The 18,860-nt window shown below is 42.9% G+C and overlaps 1 long non-coding RNA gene across 2 annotated transcripts in view; it reads left to right on the plus strand.

The window, feature by feature from the left end:
• The window catches only part of LOC116152626 (uncharacterized), a 256,324-nt gene that overhangs the window by 226,594 nt on the left and 10,870 nt on the right, over window positions 1-18,860 (plus strand). The window contains exon 3 of one of the 2 annotated variants that reach the window (XR_010382868.1): window positions 10,789-11,090. The exons of the other annotated variant lie outside the window; for it this stretch is intronic. This is a non-coding gene — a long non-coding RNA (uncharacterized LOC116152626). Of the gene's footprint in view, window positions 1-10,788; window positions 11,091-18,860 lie in introns of those variants that run through there. 2 annotated transcript variants of the gene reach the window in all.

Here is an 18,860-nt window from a genome sequence, read left to right on the forward strand (position 1 = left end):
TTTTTGATCTGGGGAGGGTGGACAAGAGAATTGTTGAATTATCAAATGTATTCTTTTCTGGCCAAAAATTACACAGTGGGGATTCGTCCCTTTTCCCTGGTTGGAAACTTGCTGATTCAGGGGATAAGTTAGTAGCAGTTTAGCGCGGATTAGTTCACAAGATTGATTTCAGGGAAGACAGTTGTCTGAGATGAAATGGGTCATGGGAGAGATTTTGATAGAAAAGGATGGAAGCGGTCTTGGAACAACAGGGCTACCAGGGGGGTCCGTAAACAGAGAAGTCGGGGGGGGGGGGGGGAGGAATGCTGGGTGCCCACAGGAGGTGGTTGTGTCGTGGTGCTGAAAGCAAAAATGCTCCCACGCCAAATTCTAACTTGAGACTTTTGCCTCAGGAAGCACTGTTAGCATTACCAGCCCCGTTAAAGGACCCCCCCTTTTCATGCAGATTGTGGCTTCACTGATAACAGAGAAAGCAGCAGTGTTGGAGAAAAGATCCTCAAACTTCAAAGAGGCAAAACACCCAGGGAAAAGTTATTAGTGTTTCTTGGAGAGTGAGCCACTGAAAATGAAATTTAAAAAAATTTAGATGGAAATGATATCATAGAAATATTTTATTGAAGAAAGTATTATCAATTGCATCACATACCCTAGCTCTTTTCAGGCTGTCTGCCTCCCCGCAGCTTGATGAGGAAATAGTTAAAATATTGCTAATTAGAAACAAAGTGTTACAGACTAGAAAATGCATTTTTATTTGAGGTACATTTTGTGCTCAGCTGGGATAATTCAAGTGAAGGTTTCAGAAGATCTCTCTGAGGAGGGGATATATAAGTTGAGCAATAAAAGTTTGAGTAATCAAAATAATCTTCTGACCCTTATTAAGAAATTTTTATTTCATCAGAAAGAACATGCAGTGTCTTTGGCTTCACTAATTTCTAGAAATAATTTAATTTTAAACTGCATATTTAAGAGAACAAAAATTCTATAAAAATTAAATGAATAGATTAAATGAGAATTGTCTGTTGCTTACATATAGCATGTAACTTGATAAAAACACACACACAGAAAAGGATGTATTACTAAAATTTGCACAGCTTTGCATGTATATGTAGGGGCCTTATTAAAGTATAAACCTGTATTTGATACACACACACACACACACACACACACATGCACGCAAGTCTGGGGATTAGTTGTCATTACACGTTGGGCTGCTTTGACTACTCCTTCTGACTTTTCATCCTCTCTTTAACCTTCACCTTGTGTTTATACTGGGAAGTCCTCAACTCTTAATTAACCTACATCTGGCTTCCATTTAATCTGTGGTTTGTGGCCACTCCCTAGCCCTTTATATTGTTTGTCAAACGTGTCTATGCCTTCCTTCTCCTGGTTGCTCATACTGTCTCCAAAATCTGGTTCCAAGAATTATCCTGAGGTGCACAAGTGGAGCTTCTCACCTTCAGACTGGTTTAACGGGGATCTAGAATTTAGTAAGGTGTGTGGCTTTGGCAGACCAGCTTTAGTAAACATGGTTCCTTTATGTGTGTAATCTAATTATAGAGCTTCTGTCACATACTGTATATTGATAACCTGGTCAGATTTGCTATGTTCATTGTCATGTATATAAAGATGAATAAAGTATAGTGTTTAATCCTCAAGGACCTGGGAGGAAGGAGAGACGTATCAGTAAATAAGTTCACTGCAGTATAATATGTAGCAGGGTGGTGGTTGACATAAGAGGAAGCACAAAGAAAAGGGAATAATTAACTCTAATTTTGGAGAAGGGGTCATCCATTCCAGTTTGCTCAGGAACATCTTGGTTTATGACTGTTGGACTCTCTAATGGACCCCAACATCCATTAGAGTTTAGTAGTTTAGTATCTGGTAATCCTCCTTACTGTGGAAAAGTGAAATAAACTTTATAAGAAGATGTAAGACATGAAGTAAAAAATTACGGGAAGGACTTTGCCAATTTGATGAGGCAGAGATGGAAACTACTGGCAAAGAAAATACGCCCAGTAACCCGAGAAATGTGTGAATCTGGTCCAAGACATGTAGTTCGTGTGACTGTGCTGCATGGGAGAGGGGCAGGGCGGTAGGGGTTGGCGAAGAGATAAGGGTCCAGCAATGGCGGCCTTCTCTGCCATGCTGAGGATCTTATTCCCTTTCCTTGAAGACAGCAGAATCAGGAAAGTTTTTCACCAAAATATTGACATGATTAGATGTGCCTTTTAGTAACATCGCATACAAATAATGTGCAGAATAGATGAGCAGGAAGTAAAATGTTAGGCAGACAAAATAATAGGGAAACAACTGTAATAATCCAAACAAGAGATGCTGAGGCAGAAGCAGCAAGGGCAGAGAACAAAGAATAGATTTTAAAGCTATTCCTCGAGAAGTTGATAGATGTTAGAGGTTTATCTGATTTGTAGGACAAGAGGAAAGGAAGACTTGGGGGACAGCTGGGTATATAGATGAGAAGCTTCCAAAAAGAAGTATGGGCTGCAAGGAGTAAAAGAAGGAAGGTTTGAAATGCAAAGAGAGAGTCCAAAGCCAGAACCTGTCCTTCTAACTTTATTAGGACAGTGTGAGAATATGGGATAACAAAATGGAAACAGCTCTGGAAAAAAAGTTTGCAAGAGACTCATATGACAAGTTAGTTTTAGTTACATAATTAGGATGAATGTTGGCACCAGAGCTTGAATTGCCAGCATAAGTTTTGTTATTTATTGACTATCTTATTGTTTTTGAATGTGTTATCACTGAGATTCTGTTATATAATGGAGATTTCTTCAGACAGAATAAAAGTGTTCTCTCCCCAAAGATCCATTTTGGAATGATTCATATGTATAATTAAAGCTATTGATAAAGGTTCCAGTCATAATATATGAGTCAGCAGTAAGCTTATTTATGAGAACATATATAACACTTACATTCCTTGTATTTGGACAAAAGTAGAATGCCCTACTCAAAAAGTATCGTTAAGTTGCCACAAGCAAGCAGAAGAGCAGTTGAAGTGTTTCTTTCCAGTGATAAAGGTATGTCTCTAGAAATAAAGTTTTAAACAATATTAAATCTTCCAGGAGCTTTGGATGAATCATTTAGTGTGACACTTTTAAATCTGGCCCATTTAAAAAATATATTTTTATTGAAGTATAGGCAATTTACAGTGTGTCAATTTCTAGTGTATAGCACAATATTTCAGTCGAATTGGAATATATATATATATTTGTTTTCATATTCCTTTTAACCATTAGTTACTGCAAGATATTGAATATAGTTCCCTGTGCTATGCAGTATAAAATTGTTGCTTATCTATTTCATATGTAATAGTTATTATCTGCAAATATCGAACTCCCAATTTATCCCTTCCCACTCCCTTGCCCCCTGGTAACCATAAGTTTGTTTTCTATGTCTGTGAGTCTGTTTTGTGAGTAAGTTCATTTGTCTTTTTTTTTAGATTCCACATATAAGTGATATCATGTGGTATTAAGAATGGGCTTTTATTAAAAGGATTTGAAAGATCCAGAGAATGTTGAATTCTCAACCCCAGCAAGTGTGTTATTATAAGGTCAGGTCTCTGATTAGCACAGGGGGATTCTAATATTTGAGAGGGGAATCTGGATCACTGAATTTGAAAATCTTGAATTCCTAGGTTTCCCTGAACCCTCTGTAAGAGTGGTCCATTCTTCCCTGCAATGCCTTTCTTTCCCCTTTTGTTTGAAGGTGATGCAGAGATCTCAGTCTTGTAAGACAATGTAAACTCCTCAGAAACTAGCCCCACTGGCTACCATAACAAAAATTGCTTTTATGTCACAACCTAACTCAAGCACAAAAATGCAGAGCCTGATAGAGGAAATAGACCAGATCACAAAATGACTGCCAGACCAAGTCAAAATGTAGCTGAGATAGTAATCGGATCCTCAGGGTGCTGGAATCAAGAGCTGGGGACATGAAGTTGGCTAATGGGGACTGCGTCAATCAATATCAGAGTAGTTTTCAATGGCACAGGTTTTAATATCCTGCCAGTGACCCTGCTGTAGACTTAGGAAAAGGAAGGTTCACACTGAATGAAGTAGGGATCCCAGAACTCCCATGGCGGGCAGTGGAGGGTGGGGTCAGGAGGCTGACAGAAGTGAACATGCTAAGCAAAATACTGCAGAAGATCAGCGAGCATTCCATCCAACTCTGTCCCATGGGAGGGCCTGGGGTATACACCACTTAATGAATGATGAGGAATGTGCTGGTGGAAAGGTGCTCACATCACCTGAAACTCTGAAGAAAAGGGATGATCACAGGAGATGCTCCTCCCGAACTGGGCTCCATGATGGCCATGCGGATGATAGAATCCCCAAATGGCACATGGCCAGATGACTGTGCAAGATAGGTGCAGATGTAATGACAACACCGCCAGTGTGGCAGTGTAGGGTGCCTGAGCTGTATCCAATAATGAAGACGTTTAATAGAATCAGGGGCAAGGGAGGTGGGCAGTATCAAGGATGTTGCTCAGTCTACACAAACAAAACATTGGGAGGCTGTAGACCAGCTGTCCCAATAGAGGCATGATTCCCCTTGGCCAGTTTCCTAAATTGACTTGATTTTCAAACTCAGAATCCACATATTGAAAAAGATGGTAGGTTCCCGGGAAGAAAGATGTGACACCTCCATGACAAGTGTGTGAGGTAGATTCCCCAGTTTTTCCCCCCAAAGAGTTTCAGCTGTATGCCTGGGTAACTGTATACTCAGAGAAGTGGAATACCCAGGCCATGTCCAGTACTGAGGACACAGGGTCTAGGGTGGAAGTGCCATTCTACTTCAGCTAATATAAAAGATTAAAAAAATTTCATTCTGGTAAAATGGTAGATTACTGCCATTCATAAGGATAGGAAGTATGCAAAACTGGTGTCCCCAGTATATCCCCAATTTATCAGTTTTGTCACTGAAAATTTCAAAAGTATCCTGGAGAGTGACATTGGTAGCCCAATTTTAGTGCCTTTGTCAGATGTGGTATCTTTGCAAGCAGAGAATAACACAGACTTAGGTTGGGATCTGCAGGTGCTGAGCTGATGAATGCATTCATTTCCAGCCCTGTCAGGAAGGAGGATGGGAAGCAGTTTGCCTTCACACAGGAGAGACAAAAGTGTGCATATGCAGCCTTGCCCCAGGGCGGTTTTAATCCCCTCAACTCTGTCATAATTAGTCCAAAGGGACATGGACTATCTGGACATTCTGCGGAGCATCACATTGGTACACTGTATCAAAGGCTTAGTATGAATTGAACCAGATGAGGAAAAAGCAGCAAGTATGTTAGTTGTTTTGGTAAGCCCCGTAAGTTCCATGGGGTGAGAGACAAACCTTATTAAGGTGCCAGCCATATCAGTAAAATCTTAGACATTAGTGGGGCATGCAGGAGCATCGCCTGGAAGTAGAAGAGGAACTGTTTGTTGCCTCTTGTACCTCTCACCGCTAAGAAGGAAATGTAATGCCTGAAAGACCCCTTTGCATTCAGGAAGTAGTGTGTTCCGTTTTGAGAAAACTTCTCCATCCCATTTACTATATCACATGGAAGGCTGCCAGCTTTGAGTGGGACGTAGCAGGAAAGGTCTGTAGCAGGTCCAGGTTGCAATGCAGATGACCTTTTGGCTTGAGCCATAAGAGCTGGCAGATGCTGTGGTACTATATAGATTATATGGGATAATAAGAGAGATGTGGTGGTGGAAAAGATGCTTTATGAAATTAATGGCAAGCTGCAGTAGCAAAACCACAGTGTGGATCCATATGTTTCTGGAGCAAAGATGTACCATCTGCACCGGAGAATTACAGACCATCCGAAAAATAGCTCTTGGCACACCTCTGCCCCAGTAACAAGATGATAGGGCACGAAGTGAATCTGGGATCAGAACTTCCCATTGTAGTGTGGGTTCTGTAAGATGCACCAAGTTGCAAGGTGAGACACACACAAGAGCAATCTCTGGCATGGTGAAAGCGGCTCCCCTGGGATTGGGTCTGGGTCGTCGGGCACCCTGGGGCTTGCACAGGTGACTCACGAGTAGAGTAGCTGTGGTGGCAGGGATGGAAGCTACACATGGACTCGACATTACCGACTTCTGCTCAGCAAAGCTGGCTTAGCCACTGCTGCTGCTAAATACCCAGCCTACCAGTGACAGAGACCAACACTGAGCCCCCAGTGTGGCAGTATCCAGAAGGAGATCCCCCAGCCACTTCATGGCAAGTTGATTCCCTCAGGCTCTTTCCACCTTAGGAGCAGCAGTTTACCTTGACTGGAATCAAACATTGTGAGTATGGGTATGGTTTCCCTGTTCACAGGGAATGAGATCCACCAACACAGGATCATGCGTGATACTACATTGGACCAAGGGACTTACTTTACAGCAAAGGAGGGACCACTATGACCATGGATTTACTAGTTGACTAATTGTAACACTTCACAGCCCAGAAGCTGCTGACCTGACAGACCAGAGGAACAGCATTTGCAAAGATTTGCTGAGGTACCAGCTTGGAGAGGATACAGCAAGGAGGTGCTCCATCCTCCAGGATACAATATGCCTTCTCAATCAGTGACTGCTCTATAGCATTATGTCCCCTGTAGGTAGAATATGCAGGCCCGAAAAAGGAAAGTGATACTAAGATTGACCCTCATTATTTCCATAGACCCACTTGGAAAATTTATGCTTTCTGTCTTTGCAACTCTGGGCATGGGTGTCTAGAGGTCCTGAACCCCAGAGAGGGAATGTTTCCACCAGATGACACAGCAAGAGCACCATTAAACTTTGACTTACAACTGCCACCTGGTTACTTTGTGCTCCTTGGACGTGGGCTGTCTCCTGGATCGGGTGTGTCCTGAGGTGAGGTAGCTCTCTTCCACTGAGGCTGATGCTGAGGGAGGGACTCAGCTATGAGACTCCAGCAGCCATTGCTGTCAGCATCTGAGTGGATGAGTGGCTCCATCCTGAAGAGGGGACTGAGTGACAACTGCAGGAGCCACCACCGTCCATTCCTTGTGCTGCTTGGATGCATATCCCTTGTGTGGAAATCTCATCCCGACTGGGAACGGCTCCCTGAGAATTCTGGATGTTTTCTCCCCCTGAGAAAAATGACCGGCAGTTAGTGTAGAAGTCAAACTACTCTTCTCACCATTGCAGTTGGTTCTCAGCTACAAGTGGTCTCATCATCTCATTCTTGGAACTGCAGCACAGTTCAGCCAGCTCTCTGCCTAATCCTGCTTCCATTACAGGTGTCATTTCTGAGAGCAAGTTCCAGCATGCATGTGCATCTCCATCCAGTGAGCGCCTCACTTCCCTGGGGAACCTGCACTTCAGCATCTGCGCTCCCCCTTTCCTCAGAAGGACATTAAAGACTGTGTGATAAGTACAGCTCACTTACTTACAAAAAGAATATTGATCCAAATAAATGTGCAATGATTTCCTCATTTCTGTGATCCCTTTTCAACTTTTAGGGCAGATCTCTGTCCAAAACTTACCTGGAAAATTGGCAAAGAAAATTCTGCCTATAAATTTTAATATCGAGGAGAACACATATGCAAAATAAGCCACTGTTGAATGTGTCAGTTTACTAGGGCTTCCATCACGCAGCACCACAAACCAAGTGGCTTAAACAACAGAAACTTACTGTCCCACCTGCGAGAGGCTAGGAGTCTGAGATCAAGGCGTTGGCAGGATTGGCTCCTTCTGCGGGCCGAGAGGCCCCTCTCCTAGCTCCTGCTGTTGTGCTGGCCGCCTGTGGCCTTCCCTAGCTTCCGGTGAGTACTTTGATCTCTTGTGTGTCTTCACACGGTGTTCTCCCTGTGTACCTCTATTTCCAAATTGCCACTTTTTATAAGGACACCAATCTCACTGATTTGGGTTCCCCCTTCTACTACAGTATGACCTCTTTTTAATACAACTAATTACATCTGCAACAGCCCTGCCTCCAAATCAGGTCACATTCTGAGACAGTGGGGGTTAGGACATTAGTGTATAACTTCAGGTGGATGCACTTCAGCCCGTAACACTGACCTTTGTGGAGAGGGTTGTATTTGGTTGTGTTTCTTAGGGAAGTCAAGTGGTAGCTAATACGAGGCATGGACGTGGTCGGCTTGCTGGGATTCTTCTCTAATAAGAAACTTAAATCCCCGTCCTCAAGAAACATGACTTGCTTTCCATTTGCTGACTGGGGCATCTTCCCCAGTGGATGCCTTAGGTGAAGCAGCAGGAAACACTGGACTCCATTTGTGCCCTGACAGGTAGTTGTCTCTTTGCTCCATCCGTCTGAAAACTTTACGGCTTCCAAAGAGAGAAAAAGAATAAAGTGTCCTCTCTGCATGAGTCCATAGTCACTGGTTACAGCTAATCTTCTGGAGAAAGAGAATTTAATCTCGCAATTAGAATTACGGGCACAAGTTCTGGAAGATGAAAACCCTCGTCATCCTGTTTGGTTCACTGACTCTGAAAGGCCCACATGCCGTGTCACTTTGCCAAATCGCACATCTGCATTTTGGTTGGTACATGCCTTTGGTGTTGGCATTGGCCCTCTGACCACAGAGCTTTCTACTGCAGCTATTTTAGTGGCTTGGCTCTTTTTTATTCCCTGAGGTCTTACGGTGGAGCAAGAGGACACCACAGTGGACGCCAAGAGCGTCATCTTAATGAATGGCATATTATAGAGCCTGTGATTGTGATTTGCATTGTTTCATAGCATAGCTGGCTAAATTCCTGTTGCTGAAGGATCAAGTTAAATCAGGCATAAAAGTGATGTGGAATCTTTTCTTTTGGGAAACCTTTCACAAAAGCACTCTTGGCCCAACGAGTGCTCCCTTTTGTGTGAACTATTAAAGGAAACTTAAATGTTATATATGAAGATAAACAAGCTCCTGCTGTATAGCACAGGGAACTGTAGTCAGTGTCTTGTCATGGCCTATGCTGAAAAACAATATGAAAGGAAAAAAAATGCATATATAACTGAATCACTATGCTTGCTGTACACTGGAAATTAATACAACATTGTAAGCCCACTATACTTCAAGATGAAAAAAATATATATGTTATCTATGAGTGTGGTGCATATACTGTGTCTCCAGACTCTAGAACTAAGTCAGAGACTTTAGTGGTAAAGGAACTGTCCGGTGCCCTTACGTGCACCATCCTGTGTGGTAGGACCCTGTGTCCAGGACCCTGCATGTAAGCCCCAGGTCAGTGTTTCCACTTGTGGGCTCCCCTCTGACAACCATCTCATTAAACCCAAGATTCAGGAACCTGGTGGAACTCTGCCACAACTGCAAAAACCGTATTTCAGTCCCAAAGTGTCAGAGTGAAGGGGCGGGGTGGGGGTTAGGGGGTGGGAAGGGAACCAAACGCTAAAGCAAATAAAAACATCTTTTCAGACAGAGCCTGCTTGCTGCCAAATGTGGGCTCCGAGGGAGTGCCCCCGGGAGCAAGTTCCACATGGCAAGGCCTTCCGTGGAGAAGCCCGGCTGGCAGGCCAGGAGGATGCAGTAATTAACACTGTCAGAGACTTGCGAGGCCCCATTTCAGCAGCTCGATTTGGAAGCGTTTGCCCGCGTACAGTCACCCTTCAGCGGCACAGCTGCGGTGTGGGGTCCGGAGGCGGCTGGTGCATGTGTGGGCTCAGACTCTTTGTCATGCAGTGTAAGGAAACCTGGGGGTTTCTTTTGGGGGCTTTAACCCTGCAGGGATGAGAGCTAAGAGTGTCTGATTTTTTTTTAATCAACTAAACGAGGGACTCTAATGCTGAGTAACCAGTTACTAGAAATTATAGCATCCAGACAGCAAGATAGCAAGATTAGAGCTGAGACCCAGGCATGGTCACCTCCGCCCTTGGTGAATGGGATTGGTGCTTGTGGGCTGGAAAGGGGGCCGTGAAAACATTGGGACAGATGGGTGAAATTATAAACTATTAAGTAAAGACTCTAAAACAGGGTCTGGTAAGGAGGAAGGGCAGCCATCTATTGAAAAGAAGAGAAAATTGGTGGGTAGGCAGTCCTGCTGTCGTGGAAGAAACAAAAACTGAGCTTGGGGTTGCTGTGGTCATTTCACAAAACTGCCACTCTCTAGTGCTGTGGCTACTGGGTGAGTTATTTGACCTTTCCAAACTCATTTCTTTATATATATATAAAATGAGGATTGTGATATTACATGTGAAATGTTTTTATTATGAATATATGTGTAGACATACATTATTGAGTGAATAAGCTATGAATATATTAACATATATACATTTGTGCATTCGTCTGTTTAGCTGTCATTTACTGGTCAACTACTATGCCATCCACAAACATTTATTGACTGCCTTCTAGGGGCGGGCAAGTCTTCAGAGATGGCATTAAAGAGGCCAAGTAAGGTCTCTGTTCTCTTGGAGCTTATATTCTAGAGTGAAGTAAAGCAACAGATGACTGGACATGTAAATGAATAAGACATTTTCAGGTTATGGGGAGACCGTGATAAAAATTTAAAAGGGTGGTATCACGGCGAGCTGAAAATGCTGCTTCCGGTAGAATGGTTCCAGGATATTTACATACTTTTTCTCATTCAGTTTTTTGGAGACTCCTTCTGTGGTAGACATTGCTGTTCCCATCTATCAACAGAGGAAGAGAAGTCCTCTAGGTTAACTCTGAGGAGACAGGCTTCAAAATGTGGGTCTTCTGTCAGAATTGATGAGCTACCCTGAACACATCCTCTTTAGTCAGGGAATATCTAAAATCAGTGACTATTTCCAGTCCACATTGATTGTGTTTCCTTCACTTTTCTTCTTTAGATAAAATAGTTGGCTCGGGCCTGCGTGATTTCCTGCCTATGACTTGGACCACTTAGTAGTACTCTATGCCAGCTTACGGTTTTGAGATTCATGCTATCTGCCATGGCTGAGAGTCGTGGAGGATGCAGGTGGACCTCGGAGAACCAGAGTGCTGTGCGGCAGTCATCTGCCCCCAGTTCCATCTGCAGACGTTTCTGGCGTCTTCAGTGGGACATCTATTCCACAAGAAACCAAGAAGCGTAAAATGAACTTGACAGTTGAATGGAACTACTGCAGGAAGACATTGTTAATTTGAGAAAGGAGATGGCATATATGGATTTATTCTTTTCATGTTTCTTCTTGATGCCTTTAATGACTTGTCCTAGTGTACATTGTTTAAATAAAGGGATTATATGTAAACTTGCATTGTGGGAAAAATACTGCATTGGGAAGAAGGAAATGAAGTCATAGATCTTTGTCACAACATACTTGTTTAGAGCTAGGTTGGGAGCAGCGTCCTGATGTCTTTTTACATTATGCCCAGATTTAAAATTATGGGAAACATCTGTCTCCCTTGGGCCCTCCGGAAGGACACAGCTAAAGAAAAGGGTTAAGATGGTGCTAAAGGGAAAGCTAAGATCCTAGGTGAGAGCCAGAGTTCCTGCTCCCTCTGCACAGCTGTTGGTTTTCGAGTTTACCACACCGCTTTTTGCATGAAGAATCCTGTAAATTTGCCAAGCACCGTGTCAGGGACAGGGTCAAGCACAGTGAATGCCTGATGTCCTGCGGCCGAGAAAGTGAATGAAGGAAGGAATGATGGAACAGACCCCCTCCAGCACTGGTTCTCTTCCCCTTCCCCGGGCTTTCTCCTTCTCTTACTACTTACCAATGCAATGCCTCTGCTCCGGGCACTTTAATTCTTTTTCCTCCCCTGCCTGCTTGTTGCTAACTTTAATTATCTGCTCTTTGCTCATATTGTTTTCTCTAGCTGGAACTCCTAACTCTCTCCCCTCTTCCATGATTGTTAATTTCTGTGAAGGCCTTCCCAAAGCCCCGCCTCTCAGAAGCCTTCCCAATCTCGGTAGTCTTGTCCTAAGATTGAAGCAAGATTAGCCTGACCCGACTAAGTCCCCAACCCTGTATTTTCTCCCTATATTGTTTCACTTAACCTTCAAAACACCCTGTGAGACATGGTGTGGTTCCCATTTTACACTGTAGGAGACGAAAGGCCAGAGCATCTAATGATGGCTGCAAGGGTACCCGACTGATAAGTGGTGAGTGATGGATAAACCTGCATCCCCTGACACAGGCTTGTTCACTGGCAGCATGATGTTGGCTCATCTTTGACTCTATTCACCCTCCTTTCCTTAATGGTGAATAGTCAAAAGAGTGACAGCACGTCCAAGGACAAAAAATTATGAAAGTTCCTTCTGAATCAGCACCCCTCCACCAAGCCCTACCATGCTATGGAGTTCTAGGGAGTGGTAACTGAAGTTTGGGACGGAGCATTTTGGTAAAACTTTAATGGTGAGCTTTGTCACGGACACACTACTGTTCTAAGATCTGCTCTGCCGAGTAGCTAATTAATCCTCTTGGGGCAATTACCCAGCCGCTAGCAATGGTCTGCTGCTGGCCCATGCCCCTGGGCACAGTCTGCACTAAATAAGCCTCAGAAGAACCTTGAAGTGGCAGGTCTGCAAGCACTTCTTCCCGAGGTCAGCACTTCATGCACTGGCGCGTTCTGGGCCCCGCAGCACAGCATCACACACAGGTGGGTGTTCTGCAAGTGCTTTTTAATGATGCTGGTGGTGATGATGTATGAAGTTCTGTTTACACTTGCAGAGAGGGTCGTGTATTTTAACAAGAAGGACTTTTGATTGGCATTTCAAAGAGGCTGGTGTTGTTGGAAAATGTCAGCACCCTGCATAGGAGGGCACTTCATAAGTGTTAAGGGACTGGGTCTGCGAAGGGGATTAGGGTAATTGTTTTGGAGTGAATGGGCAGGCTCAGTGGAGGTGACCTGAAGTCATTTTAATGGGCCTAGTGGAGCTCCTGGTGACAACTCATGCTAGTGGATTAAGATGCTCTGATGGAAACTCCCAATCATTGCTGAGCCCTGGTTCCAGTGGGATGCCGGCTGCCCTATTGTATCGCTGTGCCCGGTAGGCTGACTCAGCTTCTGGGCTCGAACAAAGAAATACTGATCAAAGGAACTGCCACCCCTCCATGTGGCACAGGGCTCCTTCGCCTCCGAAGATGAAAGATGCTTATTTTCATGGCATTTCTCATCTGGGGAGAGCTTTTAAATTTGTGCCAGTTCAAGATCAATCAGGGATGAAGTCAAACATGGTCAGGATAGAAAGTCCTGTGGCTGTGAGTCAAGGAGGAGAAGTTCTTTCTCCTAAGTAAGCACTGGGTGAGGTGGCTGAAAGTTAATATTGCGTCAAGTTTGCCAGCTTTAGGAATAAAACATAAGCTCTGGAATGAATGCAGATACAGATTCAAAGATTAAAAAGAATACTACTTTTTATTATGTACTAGTAGTTTGTGTCAGTCTACTACCTTTTCTCACACGAGAGAAATAACTGTTGGGTGAAAAACTGAATTTCATGTTGACGTAGCCCAAAATGACTGAATCTGGTGATTCCATTGGCCAAAGTTTGAGGTGTATCAGTGCCCTTCATGTTTGGGTACTTTTGCTTTAGCCAATTTGAATTTCTCTGTGTACGAAACCATCCATTGACCAGAAATCTCACTCCCACTCTAAAAGAACACAAAGATGGTATTCTAGAAATAAAAACTGTTTTTTGCTGCAGGTTTCTTACATCATAAAATTTGAGGATATTTCACTCCTAATTGATAGTTTCAGACTTTGCAGTGTTGTCAGGTAGCCTGGGAAATTTAAGTGGTGATGCTTTATATGGTTACAGTTGATCTGAATCAGATGCTCTTCAAGGAAGTGGCTAGAGCAGGAAAAGAGGAAATACATCAACCTGGGCGCCACGGGCCATGGAATGTACAAGTTTTGCTGCAATGTGAGATTTGCACCTGCGACAAACAAACTTTGGGTTTCTCTAGAATGCAAATTGAGGAACTGTATACACAAATGGCTCACAGCCCAGAAATTCCATGCTTTCCCACATTGGTTTTGTAAACAGAATCTTCACACCCACATGACATATCTGGCCGGGCTGCCTGTAATCATTTTAGTTCCTTTGGTGAGTGGACAGTAATTATTACAGAGGTTGGAATCTTTCCTTTTTGAGTTTAATGTTTAAGTGTGTTTTATTTATGGAGCAAAAGTGGTCCAAGAGAGTGCTTCTTTAAATTAAAAAAAAAAAAACTGCAACAAAATTTACTGTTAATCTATGCGGCACTTGCTTTCTGTGGACACATTCATCTCTGCAACTCCTCACTCTGGATTCCCAGAGAGCCAAGAAGAATTATGGAGATTTTGATGAAACAGCCCACAACTTTGAAATATTCTTTCTCTAGAACTGTCAGAATCACTGTTGGTGGCTATTAAGTATTGAGAGTCCTGGAATTCAGTGCGGGTCTACTGAATCAGAAGCCCTGGTGCTGGTGCAGGAAAGTTCTGGAGACACAAGTTGGTGAAGCATTTTTGTTACACCTCTGCAAGGTGCCACCAGCTTGTTTTCAGAGAACATGCTAGACCTGGTCCAGAGTCTTGGGTGAATGTTTCTCATGATTATAACAGAAAGTCACCTACTTTTTGTCTGACTCTAGCGAGAGGGATGATTGTCTAAAGTACACACCTGAGACAGAAAAAAGGATTTTTATCCCTTTCCTGAGCCTCTGTTCCTCTTCCCCATCCTCCCCTCCTTTCTTCTCTTAAAACTTTCCTGGCCTCAGTTACAAACATATGTGACATACTGAGGAAGGTAGAGTGGAATATGCCAGACGACAGTGAAATATCAAGGTTAGCCAACCTCATTTTTGGTCTCCATGCACAAAGCCTGACAGGGAGAAGTTCACTTACAGGTGGGTTCTCCAGCGGGAGGATGGCACTCTGCAGGGCTCTTGGGGAGAGCATCGGGGGGAGGGAAGGCTGAATGTTGAAGAATGAAACAAACATGTCATCAGCGAGGGCAGGTGAATGATAGAGAATGGAAGATATCTAAGTATGCACATTCCTGCATAAAATACAGCCCAGTGTAACTAGATGGAAGGATGTTGTGTGAGGGAGACAAGTTTCAAGAAATTTCTTTTAACTTCTGACTGAGCCAAACAAATGATTATTCACTTGCTTCTGTCCAGAAACATGGCATCACATGAAGCTGGAGCCAGTATACCTTCATTCCGACTGCCTCCAGACCCTCAAGGTGAAATCCTCAAAGTAGTAGAAAGCACACCTGGGTAATTGTCTGATTCTCACAAAGATCTTTAACCTAGTACATGTCAAAATTAAGCTCACTTTTTATAATTCACTTAAACAGGACCATGTGTATCTGTGAGTAATCAATTGTTTTACTCTGAAGTTGCCTTAAATAGTGATCAGTTGGGGTATGATGTAGGAGAATCATAAGGCTTCTCCCTGGCCTCTATTTAGTCCCCTGCCAGCCTCCAGTGCTGCTTTTTTGTATTTTTTTAATGGAAGTATAGTCAGTTTACAATGTTGTGTCAATTTCTGCTGTACAGCGTAATGTTTCAGCCATACATGTACATACATATGTCCATTTTCGTATTCTTCTCCATTATAAGTTACTACAAGGCATTGAATATAGTTCGCTGTGCTATACAAAAGAAACTTGTTGTTTATCTATTTTATATATAGTAGTTCATATCTGCAAATCTTGAACTCCCAATTTATCCCTCCCCGCCTCCTTCCACCCTGGTAACCGTAAGTTTGTTTTCTATGTCTGTGAGTCTGTTTCTGTTTTGTAAATAAGGAGCCTCCAGTGCTTCTGTTAATTTTTATCAAAAGAACTATTCCTTTGGACTAGACACTTGGTCTCAAAGCCCCAAATCACAGAGCAGGAGGAGCCATTTCACAACAAGCTACTTAATAAAAGAAGGTCGCTTTCGGCCAGACAGTGCTGTGGCCAGAGAGTTTGGATAGGAGAGGGATGGAGAGGTGTGAGGTGTCAGTAGTTGGTTGGGGATGCAGGCCTGACATGAGTGTCACACAACAGGGACGGGGGGGGGTGTCATCAGGCAATAAAGGAGACTTAAAGGCAGCACTGAGGGAAGCAGTATTGGAGACAACATCTTCTTGCTTCATGATACCCACCTGGGTGAGACCTGAGTATGGGTTTAGTGTAATGAATAAAATAGGTGCAGAAGTTGAGGGAGGGAGAAGTTGGGTGAATTTTAATACAATGCATGGACATAACCAGTGTCAGGAGTCACAGCACGTGTCACCTGGTTGTATAGCCTTCAGCCAACTGTTATTTTCTCCACATGAAACCAACGCTGATGGATTATTTTAGAGAAAGGATGAAGCAATTTCTTTAATTTGTCTAAAGCTAAAGGAAAAGATAATTGACCTCATTCTCCTAACTGTGAATGAGAGAACAAAATGCATGCACTGTTTTTTTTAAAAAACTCTGGCATCATTAGTTCTAATGATTCATGTCTGTGACAATTTCATTTCCTGCAGAAAAGTATCATGAAAGTTGAAGTCACAGGTTTTTAAACCCTGATCAGAAAATTTTTTCTTAAGTGAAAAAGAGGGTAAAATAATGTTTTCTTGTCTTTTTCCTCTCACCTATCCTGTTCCTTGAGCTTCTGACTTTTGGCTGTGTGCTAAGGATGTTAGTGATGTGAGAACAAAATGATTGTGCGATATTCAGCTCTACAGAGGGGCAGGTTTGGCTCCTGAGACCCTGCCAGTTGGGTCGGTGCCTGCCTTCTTCCTCATTCGTCCATCCCCAAGGACTTCACACATGCGTGGAAACATGTTCGGGGATTGATTCTGACGTAACGGGACCAGTGTTCACAAACTCATGTAAATATCAGCATCATTATTTTAGAACTGGGGTTGAGTTTTGTCAGTGCAGTTGAGTGTGAGATTAGGGAGACACGGGGCCTTTGGCAAACAGGAGAGAGCATGTCATGGCCGTATGGATTAGAACGTGTGTTAAAACTCAAAAACCTTGTGCAGGCCAACAAACAAAAAAGACAGTAAAACCCCAAATATAAAACTGCTGATCAGATTCCATGTCTGGGGCTCCTGTTTATGATTCCCTCTTTAAAATCATGTTTGATTTTTATAAATCCCATTCCAAACTCAAACTGCAAGCCATTTGGAGGTTATGGCATATTTTGGGTCATCTATTTTTCTTGCTATACTCTATAATTAAACTAGTAATTGAAACACAAATAATTAAGGGCTAAGCATTTCTTTGACTTCTAAAACGGAGTATAGATAAAACCCAAATATTGGAATTTATCTAAGTGTATATATACTGTTTTGGCGATTTGATTTCTATGTAGGTAAGATGTTTCTCAACATAATATTCTGAGGTGATGCTAGCAAAGTCAAGGGACTTTCAAAAATATTCTGAGCAGAAAATGAGTGAAAAGCAAAATAAACCCCCACTATTGGGAGGCAGAGTCTGTCATATTGTTGTTGTTACTGTAGTTACTATTATTATTATTTCTTGATGTAGTAACATACCTGGTACATAGTAAGGGCTCAGTTCATGGTTGTTGAATTTTCAAAAATTACAGTTACTCTATCGTACATACTTACCTTCTGCAGTATCTTTGATTTCAAATGACCTTCTGGGTGGAAACATCAGTGTAATCAATAAGCAATCTGCTGCAATAACAATGTGACAAAAATTTGTATCTTAAATTAGGAGATGAAGGAAAATAACTCTATTCCCGAAGTCCCAGAGATAGAAACACGTCTCCCTGAGATAGAGAAATGTGATTTTTTAATTTGTTCGTGTCTCATTGAAATAATGCATCTTAGAACTGAAACGTCTACTGCGAGGACGGATGTGCAGTAAATCTGAACCAGTTAAGCCTTCATAGTGTAAATGAAACCTTTAAATTGTGTGAACCACGAGCAGCCTTGCAACTCTTTACATGTGCAAAGAATTGAATGAAGACATATGGTCACCATCAACTTGGTGATTTAATTCTGAGATGACACACGTATTAATCTAACTGAAAGGGGAAGCTACTATATAGCTGGTTGTAATTAGCCAACCACAAATTTCTATAACCACTTCAGTCTAAACCAACAGCCAAAATGGCATTTCATGATTACACCATCCCACCCAGATTTGCATTTCTTGATGAATTCCCAAGGTTAGGGTACGAGCCATACTGTAAAACCAACCCTCAATTACACCTTTTTAGAGGGGAAGATTAGTGGCAGGTGGTGCCTGCTATAAAAGCCTCATTAAAACACCTTCTGGAGGAGTTTCACAAAAGGAAGCCACCAGATGGAGACCCATCTCCACATGGTAGTCTTACCTCAAATGAGAGTTTCACCTGACACTTTGGGGACAGACAATTTTTTTCTCACCTAACAAGCCACTGAGGTTGAAAAGACGATCTATTAGGATTAATCGGACTTGATCACTAATCCATTGTCATGCCATATGCTGAGAGCGTTGTTCACTGCTAAGCCTGGAGCCAGGTAGAGCCCCTCTGGTAATGTAAACTCTCCCGTTTTCCTGCCGCTAATCTAATTTCACCTCCTCGCAGCCCTCAGATGCCAGGAACGATGCTTAACTCTTCCCACACTGTCTCTGATGCCTTTTTGAATGGTAGCAAATCTGATCTCAAAGGTAATGATGCTGAAACCTGCTGACTAATTGGAAAATGGTTTTCCTGGTGTTGCCGGCTGGTTGGGGGGTGAATGGATAAAAGGCATTTATTCTATTGTGTGCACGTTCAAAGACTTAGTCCTGGCCTTCTCATCCGCACAGCTTGGAGTTACTCATCTCCTGCTTTTCCCTCAGTGTGTCTGCCGAGTCTGTGATTGACTGGGTTGGAACAATTGGCCAGCTGGGCAAAGAAAGTGAAGTTCACGTTTCATAGAGTAGATTCTGCCACCTTATGTAGTCCTTGACATGGCAATTTTTTTTCCCCCTGTGGTCAGCCTTTGGGATGGA

This window comes from Camelus dromedarius, chromosome 10 (assembly GCF_036321535.1).
Source record: "Camelus dromedarius isolate mCamDro1 chromosome 10, mCamDro1.pat, whole genome shotgun sequence".
In the NCBI taxonomy this organism is placed as follows: Eukaryota; Metazoa; Chordata; class Mammalia; order Artiodactyla; family Camelidae; genus Camelus; species Camelus dromedarius.